Source organism: Fundulus heteroclitus, chromosome 21 (assembly GCF_011125445.2).
Source record: "Fundulus heteroclitus isolate FHET01 chromosome 21, MU-UCD_Fhet_4.1, whole genome shotgun sequence".
Classification (NCBI taxonomy): Eukaryota; Metazoa; Chordata; class Actinopteri; order Cyprinodontiformes; family Fundulidae; genus Fundulus; species Fundulus heteroclitus.
Genome location: NC_046381.1, coordinates 6,352,973 through 6,365,760, shown reverse-complemented (window position 1 = coordinate 6,365,760; position 12,788 = coordinate 6,352,973).

Below are 12,788 nucleotides of genomic sequence, written 5' to 3'. Positions count from 1 at the left end.
TTATCTCGTGTGTAAACCTCCGCGGTAGACGATGAGGTTTAATGCTAACGGCTAGCAGCTCAGCGTCCTCCCTGCAGAGCGTCTCCTTTGACAGTTAAAACCTGATCAACAATGAGTGGAAATGCAGTTTGCGATTTATGGCATCTTTATTTTTCAACCCACACTTTAAGAAAAATGCATGTTGGGAAATACGACAACTTTAGAGAAGGGGGGGGGGGGATAACGGCAAAAGTCAAACTGGATTGGATTCGACCTTCAATCATTGCAGATTCTTTGTAGCACACTTTGTGAAACCTTCACTGGCCAAATCACACGAGCAGAAATAATTTTTTTTGCTATTTTATCTATGGCTAAAAGCTCTGCTCATCTTGGAGAATTGAAGATAAGATGGGTAATAGCAAGGCTTATACACTTGTAGGACTGCAACTAAATGGCTTGATTTAGTATGTTCATGTTCAAGTATATTTCTTTTCTTTGATAAAATAAATATTCAACTCTTTGAAAATGTTTTGATTTTAATGGAGCCATTATTTTGTGGTTTACCCAAACGTAACTGACAATTGAGAAATATTTTTATATATGGAGTGAGAATTTCTTAAAAATGGTCCAGCTTTATGGGTCATTTTTGCGTCTGAGCATGCCGACAGACAGGGGAAGCCACGCTTTACAGCGTACGACAGGCGGCTAAATAAATCCGAGTACTCGCGGCCTTGAAACAACTGACACCATTTGATACGCCGCTCGCAGCTCCTGTGTTGCGTTATGACACAGACGCAGTCGAGCAATTTGTAACCGGGTGCCCTTTCTTGTAACGCATTGAATGTAAATTCTGTGCCTCATTACGGAGCCTGGTAGCAGGAAATGTTCCAACACTCAGCTTCTTTATTTCTTCGCGGGAGTTTTTCACTTTACCTGAAGCAAAGCTCATTTCACTGGAAAATTGGCACCCCACCCCATCAGCCCCCCCCCCCCCCCACTCCTCCATTCTCTCAGTCTGCCTCTCTAAATTCAGCCCTTATTGTGGTGCTTCAAGCGCTAATCCAATTAGCTGTAGGAAGCTAATGGAGCTATCTCTCTTTTGAGCTTGTCACCTGCGAGGGGGAGGCAATTGGAAGGGTGAAGTATTTTAAAGTTCTTGGGAGAATAGTGGATGTAAATTTTCCGAGCCTGCTGATCGGGAGTTTCGGCATTAAACCGAACCTTTTCAAAAGGGGAATTGCTTAGTAGCTGTATTAGAGAGGAACCAGAGACGTGTCCCTAAACCTTCATATTATCCACCAAACACCTACGCATAAATTTGCTTGTGGAGTAAAAGTTCTGGATGCCCTTCAACGAGCCGGCGCGTCATAATTAAACCGAGCGTTTCCCTCTTCCTGGCCGCTCTGACCTCAGCTCCTGGCTTCGTTTTTAGATTCCTTGGACCCTCTCTCTCCGATTCGTTCGGGGCCGTAAACATATCTTCAGCTGCAAAGCGCTCGCTCCAGGCTGGCCTTTGCAGCCAGGCTCACACACGGCTGCCATATTTCTCTCAGAGCTTCGGTTTAATGCCATATGGTGTCAGCGCTCACCCTGCCTCCAAGAGCGGCGTAGGAGGCGAACTCAACACCTGCCTGCAGCCATCTTTTCAAATGAGTTAATGGGTTTAATCTCGCAGCGGCACAATGGAAAACAAATGTTTTTTAGGGTGTTTTTTTTTAAAAAGTGTGTGAATTTGATTTGTGGAATTATTTTCGTTGCGAGCAGACAAAATGCGTCGAGTTGTTGGTAGACCGGTTTCAGTAAATCCTAGTGAAGTAATTGTTTTGTTGGGAACAACAATAACAGGAGATACGAAAAAGTTGCTTGGTTAACTTGTGTATTCAACATAGCGTTGAGAACACGATCAGATTTTAATTAGATTTATCAAATAGACACACTTTTTGTCACTGAGCAAAGTCAGAGTTTAAGCAAAATCTGTAAGCGGCGTATAGACACACAGACCAATGTTTTTAAAGCATTTATTTAGGTTAATTAGGAGTTTTTTTTTTTTGGCTTACAGTTAACGCTAACGCGACATTTATGATCAGGATATTGGATCAGACCAAAAAACAAACAAAATAACATTTTTAATACAGGAATGGGAGCTCATTGTTTAATCCCTGCATAAAGGTTATTCTCAAAAAGTACTTATAATCTGACAATGAGGTTTTTTTTTATGGAGGGACTTTGAAATGTTGACCCAGCCCTGCACATGGGCATCTATTAAAGCTTTTCTTTTGCATGTCAGAAATACATTTTGTGGGATTAAACCAAAACTTTTTTTTTTTTTTTTTTTTTTTCGTGGCCAACACTAAATGGTGTCCAATAGCATGTTTCTGTGGGTAACATCTTTGAAACCTGTACCGTACAACCTCGGCGAGTAAAAATGGTCCCTGTTTCACGCTCCAAAAATACTTTGTATAAAAACGTAAGGGTGAAATAAAGCAAGTGCAACACCAAGCTGAGGTATTCGGTCTGGATTCGCTCTCTTTTGTTCATGCAACGCGGTACAACTTTTCTGGCAGGGCTGGAAAAATGCCCAGTGGCAAAACTTTGAATGTTAGGGTTCACCTGAGCCGGATTCGACATAAAAGCAGCGTGGAGGTCTCTGTAGTTCCGCTGAAAGCGGGGATTTCACTGACATTACGTTTCTATGCTTGCAGACAACATGCTCATTGAGCTTTAAAAAATGCTTATATAAATTGAAAGCTGTAGAGGTCATTGCAGCTGAGCCTGGAACATTTTTTTTGCTTATTTTCTTTCTATCTTTGTCTGCAGCAGGCACAATTCTCTCCGTGGTGTGAAAATGGGGGACGTACCACCCTGTGTGTCACATTTCAGGGTAACAAAAAACCCCCCCACCTGATTCAGGAGCTCTGCTATACATTCCAGCTATGTTCTTTGGTGCTTTTTGTGTGTGAAGGGCTAGAGAGACATTTGTAGATTTGGCTTGTTCTTCCCGGGGCCCATAGAGAAGTGTCAGACCTTGCCTGTGGTGCTGCCAGCCACTTTGACACCCTGTTTCCCTGTCGTGATGACAGCTCTGCCTTTTTTGCCCTTCCTGAGCTTTTACAAATTGTGTTGGAACATGGTGAAAAAGCAGCACATTGACCAAAACCTGCTGGTGGTCTGTCATATTTATTATGATGGTAAGGGGGAGATTTTGTCAGCATTCAAAATGCATTTTAATTAACGGAATATAGAATGCCCTATTACTGTACTTGTTTGTATGTTGTCATGTTAGGGCTACAGACTTCAATACATTTTAATAAACAGGACATTATGTGATTGTCCAAAATAAATTAGTGCATCATTGTAATGCGAAAGGAAAAGATAACATTGCTTGAAAATTTCTGATGCCTTAAAATCTGAAAAGTGTGGTGTGCATTTGTGTCCAGGTCTTTTTTTTTTCTCTCCGATACCCCTAAATGAAATGTGGTGGGAATTTTTAACATATCATCCCAACGGTGAAACATGGTGGTGGGGATGGACCCGCAGTGGTAACTCTGGAGGAGCTGTAAAGAGCCAACGCTCCGGACAGCTGCATTTCTTGACAGGACGACTGAAGGTGAACCATAAGCAGTCATGTTTGCAGTTTGCCAAGAAGCAGATATGGGAGACCTGCAAAATGGGTGCAGAAAACGAACAACGTTCATCAACCTAAAATCACTGTCCCTGCAGTGCAACATGGTGGTGGCAATAGCTGTGTCAATTCTCATGTGAATTTTGAGACAACTTTTAAAATGCGAAATCAGGAGTGTTTCCAATTTACTGGTTTGTAACCAGGAGTCACACAGCGTAGCGTTGTCATACGCCGATGATGGTTATAATAAACAGGAAGTAGATGTTGCTAACTAGCACGGACCACAGGCCTATAATGGAGCAAGGCTTTGATGAATGTGCTCAGTTTTTATTTATTAATATTATTATTAATTTTATTTAATATTTTTTAACTGATGAGACTTGGAAACGCTCGCGTCTCTTTGTCGGTCCACACATGCCTGTTGTTGCTTGTTGCTTCCAGCCATGTTTTCGAGTGTTATGGAAATATCTGAGAAGACGGCGGCAGCAGAAACAGCTGATCGGTCATGTGAGGTAAACGTTCGCTACGTCACAACTGATTTGACAAATGTGTTTCCATCTCCTCTTTATCACATTTACTGTTTTTAGAAAGAGTCAAAAACCACCTCCAGCGAGCTCAAAAAACTTTTTTTGCAAAATTTAGTGAGTTCATTTGAATTTAGCCGTTTCCATCAACCCCTTCTGATGCGATAAAATGCGCATTAAGAATGTCGATGGAAACGCGACTATCATGCTGTGGGAAAACTCTTCTCCATCGCAGACTGGGAAGCTTGATGACTGGTTGGATGGAGCTAAATTCAGGAAAATCCTAACAGAAAACTTTTTTAGAAGCTGAGAAATTGTATTCATTCATTTATTTACTTAAAACATTTTCAAAACATTTACAATTTCACTTTCCTCACATATGTTAAAGAAAGATTAGGGTGAAATACAAGTTTATATGTTCTTACCCAATCACATAATTCAGCTGATCTAATGTTTTGCTCAGTTTTTTTTAACTATACACACTGCTTACATTAAGAAACAATAGTTTACTTTCTTATTGCAAGACAGTACACGTATTACAAGAGCATTTCCTTCCTTTCAGTGCTATTCATGTCCTGTATATACAACCACTTTTCATGTTTATTTGTTTTTTAAGTATGGAATTTGTAGAAACACTTGGAGACCAGAGCAAGATGTTCCCCTTCCCAAAGGTCAGCGATCCCAAATATATAGTGTTATGTTTGTCTAATTTGTGTAATCTTTTGCCAAAAGGTAAAGTTAGTCTAATTAGATAATATGTTGAGCTCTTAATGAAACAGCTCTCCCTGTGATTTAGAGACGTGCATTCATTTAGTCAGCTCAAAGACACCCACAAAATAACACATGCTGGAAAATGGATAACGTCTCCATTGATGAAACGTTCTTCCTGCACACCTCACTGAGGAGACCAGTGATGGCTTTGTCTAAGCTTAGAGAAAGCCATATTTCTACGAGATGGGGACTCTTCATCTGCAGGACGTCGCCTGGGATGTAGATGTAACTTGTGATTCTTTCTCTGCCTTATTAGAATAAATGGTAAAGCTAAACACTGAAGCCGAGTCATCCTTAAAGGGCGTTTATAATGGTAAGCTGCTTGGAGAAGTTAAAAGAAGCATCATGATTACTCCCATAAACTAACAAAAGCCAGGGCTACAAAGGAATAGTTTAGATATTCATGTGTCAGAATAGCCTAGTCAAAGTCCAGACTTAAACCTAACTAAGATAAGATAAGATTTATTGATCTCACAATGGAGAAATTCACTCGTCACATCGGCTCATACAAGAAGGTGCAGAGTAGGGAAGGTGCATTCAGTTATATACAGTGAATCTTCATATATACAATGGATCAAAAAGAATACCAAAAAATACAAAAAAGGAAATAGGAATGGGCATATGATGTCTCATTTACATTCTTAGTGGTCTATATATATATATATATATATATATATATATATATATATATATATATATATATATATATATATATATATATATATATATATATATATATATATATATTTGCGCCTACTTACAGATGATGAAACTGAGCATCTATGTCCATCCTTGAAAACACTTTCCGTCTTCTTTGAACGGCCTTGAACTATTTTTGCAAACGACGACGACAACATTGTCTTGGAGGGCAAAGCTGGTAAAGATGTTGCTTTCGACTCGGTGGGTGTGATTACAAAACTATTTTTGACGCTTTTCAAATTCCTGCCTCCATAAAGAGTTTTCTTTCCACTTCATCATTAAGCATCCCTTTGTGTCGCTCTAGCAAACCGAACTGAGTTAAAAACACATAAATTTCCCCAATTGTAACACAAACAAATGTAGAATATTGAGAATGCAAACTTTTTTTCTAAGGTTCTAACCAAAAGCAACTTTATTCTCACTCAAATCTTTACCTCATAATAGACGGAGAACATGAAAGGTAACGACACAACAACAGAACCTGCTGCTCACGGCGTCCCTTAGACCGATTTTATGTCTGGGAACATTTGGAACAAAGAGCAAAGTTAAAGAGCTCCCTGCATTGGAAACTACCAGCGGCCGCGCTCACAGGTTACACGGCTGCATTCCCTGCATGTGAATGCCAACACCACTTGCAGTGTCACGTTGAGACTCCAAAAACGCACGCTTTTACTTCAAAGGGGGGGGGGGGGCGGGGCTTTTGAGCGCTGCCTGCTTTATTCTGTGTGATTTCTCTGTTGCGTCAAGGAGAGCCTGCTGGCCGCTCTCAACTCAGGTGCGTAGGACAAACACTCGTCTCCACACTTCTCGCGTGCGCGCAGGGAGATGAAACAGATGAGACTAATTAAAACGGAAATCCGTCCCTCTGCCTATGCACGGCTCCTCTCTTTGCTGAGGACACTGGATCCAGGTAATTGGGGTTCAACGAGCACCAGTCCCTCAACCTCGTGTGCAAGTCAAAAGCCAGATGCTGACATTAAATATCATTTTTGCCATATTTTTAAATCAAGCCTCTTTTCTAAGTGTCCAATTTAACTTCAGCATCTCTGCTGCAGCCTGGTTGTATCTCATTTTTGCCCCTGCTGTTTGGCATTACGGCTTGCAAGGGGGGAGAAAAAAAAAATGAATAAAAAAAAAAATCAACCGGTCTGATGTCATGCAGTTCAAAGAAAGACATCTTCAGGCTGTCTATGCATATAAACACGAGACCATCAGCTCTCGGCATCATAATCTTTATTATCATGTTGCAGTGCCTGAATCTTGCTGCAGAAGTTATGCAAGTTCACATTACTGGGGCTCTAAATTATTCAGAGTAAGCCGAATGGTTGCGCGGCGGCTAAATCAGGCAGAGGTAATAAGTATCCTCGTCACGCAGTCATTTTTGCATCACTGGTCTTTTTTTTATTTTATTCGTTTTCATTCTGTTTTCTGGAGACGTTTTTTGGCCAGAAGCACCGAATATACAGGTATTTACTTGTTGAAGCCGGACTTAAAACGGCACATTTTTTTTTTTTTTTTTTTTTTTTTTTTTTTTTTTTTTTTTTTAGGACTATCAGCACACGTGTGTTTCATGTTTTTTGCATCTAATGAGGGGCTAAAACACTCTGACTCAATAGTCACTGTCGTTGTAAATCGTAACACTTTACAGAGATTCACATCGTCGCAGTTTATTGTTTTAACTGATGGCTAATGCTTGACCTAAAGCCTCCATAACATCTTCTCTTTGCTCGGTTGTCCATGTAGCTGCAAAGCCTAGGTGATGTAATGTTTGTCAACCGAATCCACCCACAGGCATCCCCAAGGGGACGGGCTGCACACGTCTATGTGCAGCCCGTGTTTTTGTGTTCGCACCGAATGTTTGCACCTACAGGGGCAACTCAGTCAGAAGTGGGCAACAATGGACAGATTGAAGAGAGGAAAGAAAAACAAAGATGACAACTGTGTTTTTTTTATTTTTAAAGAAATACGAGGGGCTTTTTTTTCTCAGTGTGGATAATTCATCTCTCAGAAACAAGGACTGAAAAAGCTTCATTGGTATTCTTGTGAGAAATCGATGTGTTCGTTCTTTGCTCTTTTCTTCTGCTCCACTTCTGAGAATAAAATGTATTAATAAACTGTATTTCTGGACCGTAATTCTCTAGCTGAATTGAAGCAGCACGAGCAGGGTTGCCTGCTGGTCCACGCGGCCAAAGAGGCTGGCGTGCATCGGCACGGAGGGAAACGTCAATCCCTTAGAGGTTAGTGTCCTGGAAGCTAAAGTTTATTGGTCAATCACTTTTGGACCAGTACACGTGAGTCCAAGAAAACTAACCATTACTTTCTAAAAAAAAAAAAAAAAAAAAAAGAGAAACCTGTAAGCCCTGACAAGAATGAAACCTGTAATTTATTGAAAATACCCTGTAAGTGGTATTTTACCTTGTACATTCAAAGCAAAATTCACAGGAAAGTTTTTTTTTTATTCCAGAAATATGATCTGTAAGTCATCTTACTCGAAATAAAGCAAGTTAGTGAAAATACTATGCGTGTGCCCTGTAAGTTAAATAAAAATCTTAGTATGTTTTTGGAAAGTAACAATCGTCTTAGGACAGTAACCTTTTGGTAACCTCTCAATCTAGCCAGTCACATTTAGAAAAACACAAACAGCATATCCAGAATGTACTCTGCTGCTGGAGACATGGATGGAGGGGTGGATGGATAAAACATAATGGTAAAGTTATCTGACCTTTTAATTTCCAAAAGATACAACAATGAAACTCCTAGAAAAAAAAGTTACCTTTAAGTGAGGAAGAATTAAAAAGAGGAGCCCAATATGGAATGAAAAACAAGACTCAAAAACCAGAACAGACGGACGGATTGTCTCTTATAGCCAACGTGGAAGTGTTATGATTTGTGTTTTGTGTTTTGGACTGATTATTCTTCCCATGGCCATGCTCCTCTCAGTCACCATCCACTCTCCATAATCAGTTTCACCTTATGAGGCCGATCTATTCCACCTGGGACTCCACTTACACATACCTGCCTCACTCTGCCAGAACCTCTTGTCTCGCTGCCTGCAAATGTTTTTTCCCCCCCAAGTGTTTTTATCTCTTGGCCTGTGGATCCTGTGGACCTGTTCTCTCCCTGCCCTCACTAGTTGGTTTAACTAGTGCTTGTGTGCGCCGCCTGGTTAAGGTTGCTCCTGGGGATTCTGTGTCTGGCTCTGCCCACGCTGGGAACACGTCGGCTGCTTCTGGTCAAGTCTGCCTCTTGCCTGCATCGTCTGGTCAGCCGTTCCTGCCTGCTTGTCTCCTCTGCCACCATCTGCAGCTTTCATAGTAAACGTTTTAAAAGACAAGACGCTGTCCGGTTCCAATCCCGGGTTCCCAGAGCTCCCAGTCATCACAGCGGGACTTTATGACAAGTACACATAGTCAGTCGTCTTCTTCGAAAATCCCCCAGGACTAAGACTCTAGAGCTTTCTCGAAGAAATCTATTGATGTCTACATAGTTACACATTCAGCCACACATCATACACGACTTTATAAAGCAGTCACCAGGCTGCTCAGCTCGCCTTCCATATTTGGGGGAATGTTTTTTCTTCTTGCACCAGAGTAGCACAAACAGTTTCCACAGCACTCCTTAACACATAAGCCCTGGCCATTGTTGGACTTATTCTGGTAGAATTGCTTGAACAAACATCTTCCAGACTGTTCCTTACTGCCTTTTGCTTACACACTTACAATTCCACCACATAAGTTTCAGCCAGCATCCCTAAGGCATCTTTTCCTTTTTGACAAAGCTTACAGTTAGAGTGGCTTATGTTACCCTCAGGTATCTCTATAGTTATGCTGCTGGAGGACATCAGGGTCTATATTTTTCACTCTGCTGAGTTCTCCTACTGTTGTCCAGTTTGCATTGTTTGTTGTTATTTCAACTTTTAACTTTCTGTTCTCTTTTTTTTTCTTTCTTCATAGTAGGTACACCTGGTCTGACGTTCTGTTAGCTGTGACATCATCCAGGGGAGACAGATCATCCGCCATTACTATATTACATAGAAAGGATTCCTGGATCAATGTGTGCTTTCTGTGTCTCTGCTCTGTCTCCTCTAACCCCCAGTGGGTCGAGGCAGATGACCGTTCACACTGAGCCTGGTTCTGGTTCTGCTGGAGGTTTTTCCTCCCTGTTAAAGGGGAGTTTTCCTCTCCACTGTCGCTTCATGCTTGCTTAGTATGAGAGATTGCTGCAAAGCCATCAACAATGCAGACGACTGTCCCCTGTGGCTCTACGCTTCTTTAGGAGGAGTGAATGCTGCTTGTCGGGACTTTGATGCAACCTGCTGGGTTTCCTTAGAGAGGAAACTTTTTGACCAATCTGTATAATCTGATTGAATTTGACTTTGGAAAGTGCCTTGAGATGACATGTTTCATGAATTGGTGCTATATAAATACAATTTAATTGAATCTTCAGAGTTCTCCAAAGGTAACCTATAAGTTTCAGTAATAAACACCTTGTAATTTCAAGAGAATTCTCATAAAGACCCAACAAAGAAATCTTTGAGTTCTGTGTGAATAGCCAATACTTCTGGTAACCTTTTAAAGTACGGCAAGTTTAAAAAAACAAACAAAAAAACAACAACATTGTATTAAAACGAATGTAATCTGTATATTTTAATGTAGAATATGTATCTGGGAAAGTACTCTAACAGAATATGGGAGTAATCTGTGAAATCCAAGAGCCCTGTAGGCCTAAAAATCCTGTAAAACTAGCGGTTAAGCCCCAGGAAGAAACCTATAAGTGCCCTCAGTGTTTGGGAGAGTCACGTGTGATTCTTATAATGTTCAGGACCCAATGTGAGTCAAGCCCTAATGAAGAATGGCTTCTAATAAAGTAATTAACTTTCTAAAAGGCGCAAAATCCTGGAGATGGGGAAAAAACGACCAACAGAAGAATCCAGCAATGGAGAAACAGAAACCAGGAACTTAAACACACTGTGAAATTATCTACAGGATGAAAATCAGGTGATTACCAATCAAACAGCTGGGGCGAAAGAGACATAAACTCTACTAAAAACATAAACAGAGGATTGAGACAGAAAGTTTGAGACGAGCTTTCAGGAACAAAAAACAGACCAACAAACAGGAAGTTCCAGGAAATAAACCTGTAAGTTAGGGGGTTGAGTTTAAGACAAGTAACCTGCTATTGCTTAAAAAGTGTAGACTGCTTTATATATTTCTGTACAACTCTGTGTATCTTTTCCCCACATAAATAGACATTGATTCTTGAAGGATGGCAAACAGTTGAATGTAAATATTATCTATATTAAGAAAGAATGCACCATAAACATCACTAACTTTCACAGACATAAAAGAAAAAGAAAGGAAATAACTGATAATAAATAAAAAAAGAAGAAAACATGATACAAAGTATTTGAGGTAAAGTTATTGAATATCACATAGGTATATGTCAATAAGTATGTGGATATTTTTTTAAAAATTCAAGGAGGACTGGTTCCCACACTAACACTGCCTTGACTGGACGGGTTTTCTCTCTTTACACTATCAACACTCTGGAAAGGGCGGCAAAGTAAAGTTACATCCAAATGCTATCCGCCACGTTGTTACAAGCTGCTATTTTTAAAATTCAGAATCCGACTTTATACATAGACTGAATGGTTTCCCCGAACTGGGTAATAGATGGGCTGCACTGGGTGGCTGTAATTTGGTTTGCATGTTATTTTACTGGATGTTTCTTGGAGACATTATCTTACATCTCCATATGCAGCATAATGCCATTACAACAACACGCTGTACTATAAAGATGAACATTTCGAAAGGGTGCAACTTGTTTCCTCCCTGCGCGTTTTATTTTTGAAAGCGTGTGTAGACAGCGGTAGCACACGCTCTCATTTTCATGCACATTTTGTCACAATGAGTGGCTTTCCAGCTGTTCTCCTGCAGAACACCTGAAGCACTTTGGTTAAAAACACTGCCGCATAGAAAGAGAAAAGTCCAGAGCTCCAAAGTTCAGGATATAAACTTTACTGGCTTTTTAAAGGGTAAAATGTCAATGTAAATTGGATTGGATTTGCTTCCGTTGTCTTTGGTATTAGTTAATTGTGTTCAAAAGTGATACCCTGTGGCTTCCTATGGTTATGTAGTATAGCTTCAATTATATACCGTTTAGCATAAATGTTTGTTATTCAACATAAAGTTAAATTAAAAATGGGGAGTTTGAAGTGATGCTGGATTCTTGTTAAAGTGTCACTAAAGTGCTCCCTTAACTCTTAACCTCTCGGGGTCCCAGGATGAAAATGATTAAAAGGTATATTATAGGGAAAATGTGAAGAGGAGGGGACAGAAGACCAGGTAACAGACCTATACATTTTCTATGTAAACATTTTTAGTTTTTATCTGCAGTAACACTTTATAATAACTATCCTTTATAACTAGTTAATAGATAAATTGTAAACTGTTAATTAATGACTTATTAATCACTTGTTAAGTGTGATAGCATAATTTCCTAAGGATTTATAACTATGCCTACTAGATAGTTAATAGACCATTAATAAACTGTTAATGAATTACTTACTAATGCCTTGTTAAGTATCAGTCAATAGTTTATACATGTTATTGGAACGCTATTCTAAAGTTGCAACTATTGCTCATTTATGAACTGCTGGTAAATCTGCTCTTCTCTAATTACTTATGGCTGCATTTGTTGAATCACTTGTTGTAATTTCCCCCAGCCAAATCATAAATAAATACACCTGGAAAACTGAGTGATTTATGTATGTCAGTGTAGAAAAGGTCAAATATTTTGTACTGAATCAGAAAAAAAGACAGTGAGCCTTTTTATTAATTGTCAAACTCACATGAACCAGAAATGTTTTGTAAATCATAGTAAAAATTACAATATATTCACAGGGCTCCTATAAAAAAGTTTAGGCCAAATAGCCTTATTGTTATATATTATTGCACTGGCTCAAAGGTTAACCGTTAACGGCAAGACAGTTGACGCTGGTTAGTTTGGCAACGTGTGGCAACGAGTGATATTAAAAAGTTCCCTTAGCCCCTTCTTGTGAAAAACTTACGATTTTAACAGTGAAAAAAACATTAGTCTTAATAATTGATTTAATATTTCCTTTTTTCACAAGGGGCCATGTATAAGCGGCATAATGCGCTTTGAGGTGACCATTATCAGAAGTTAATGGACTT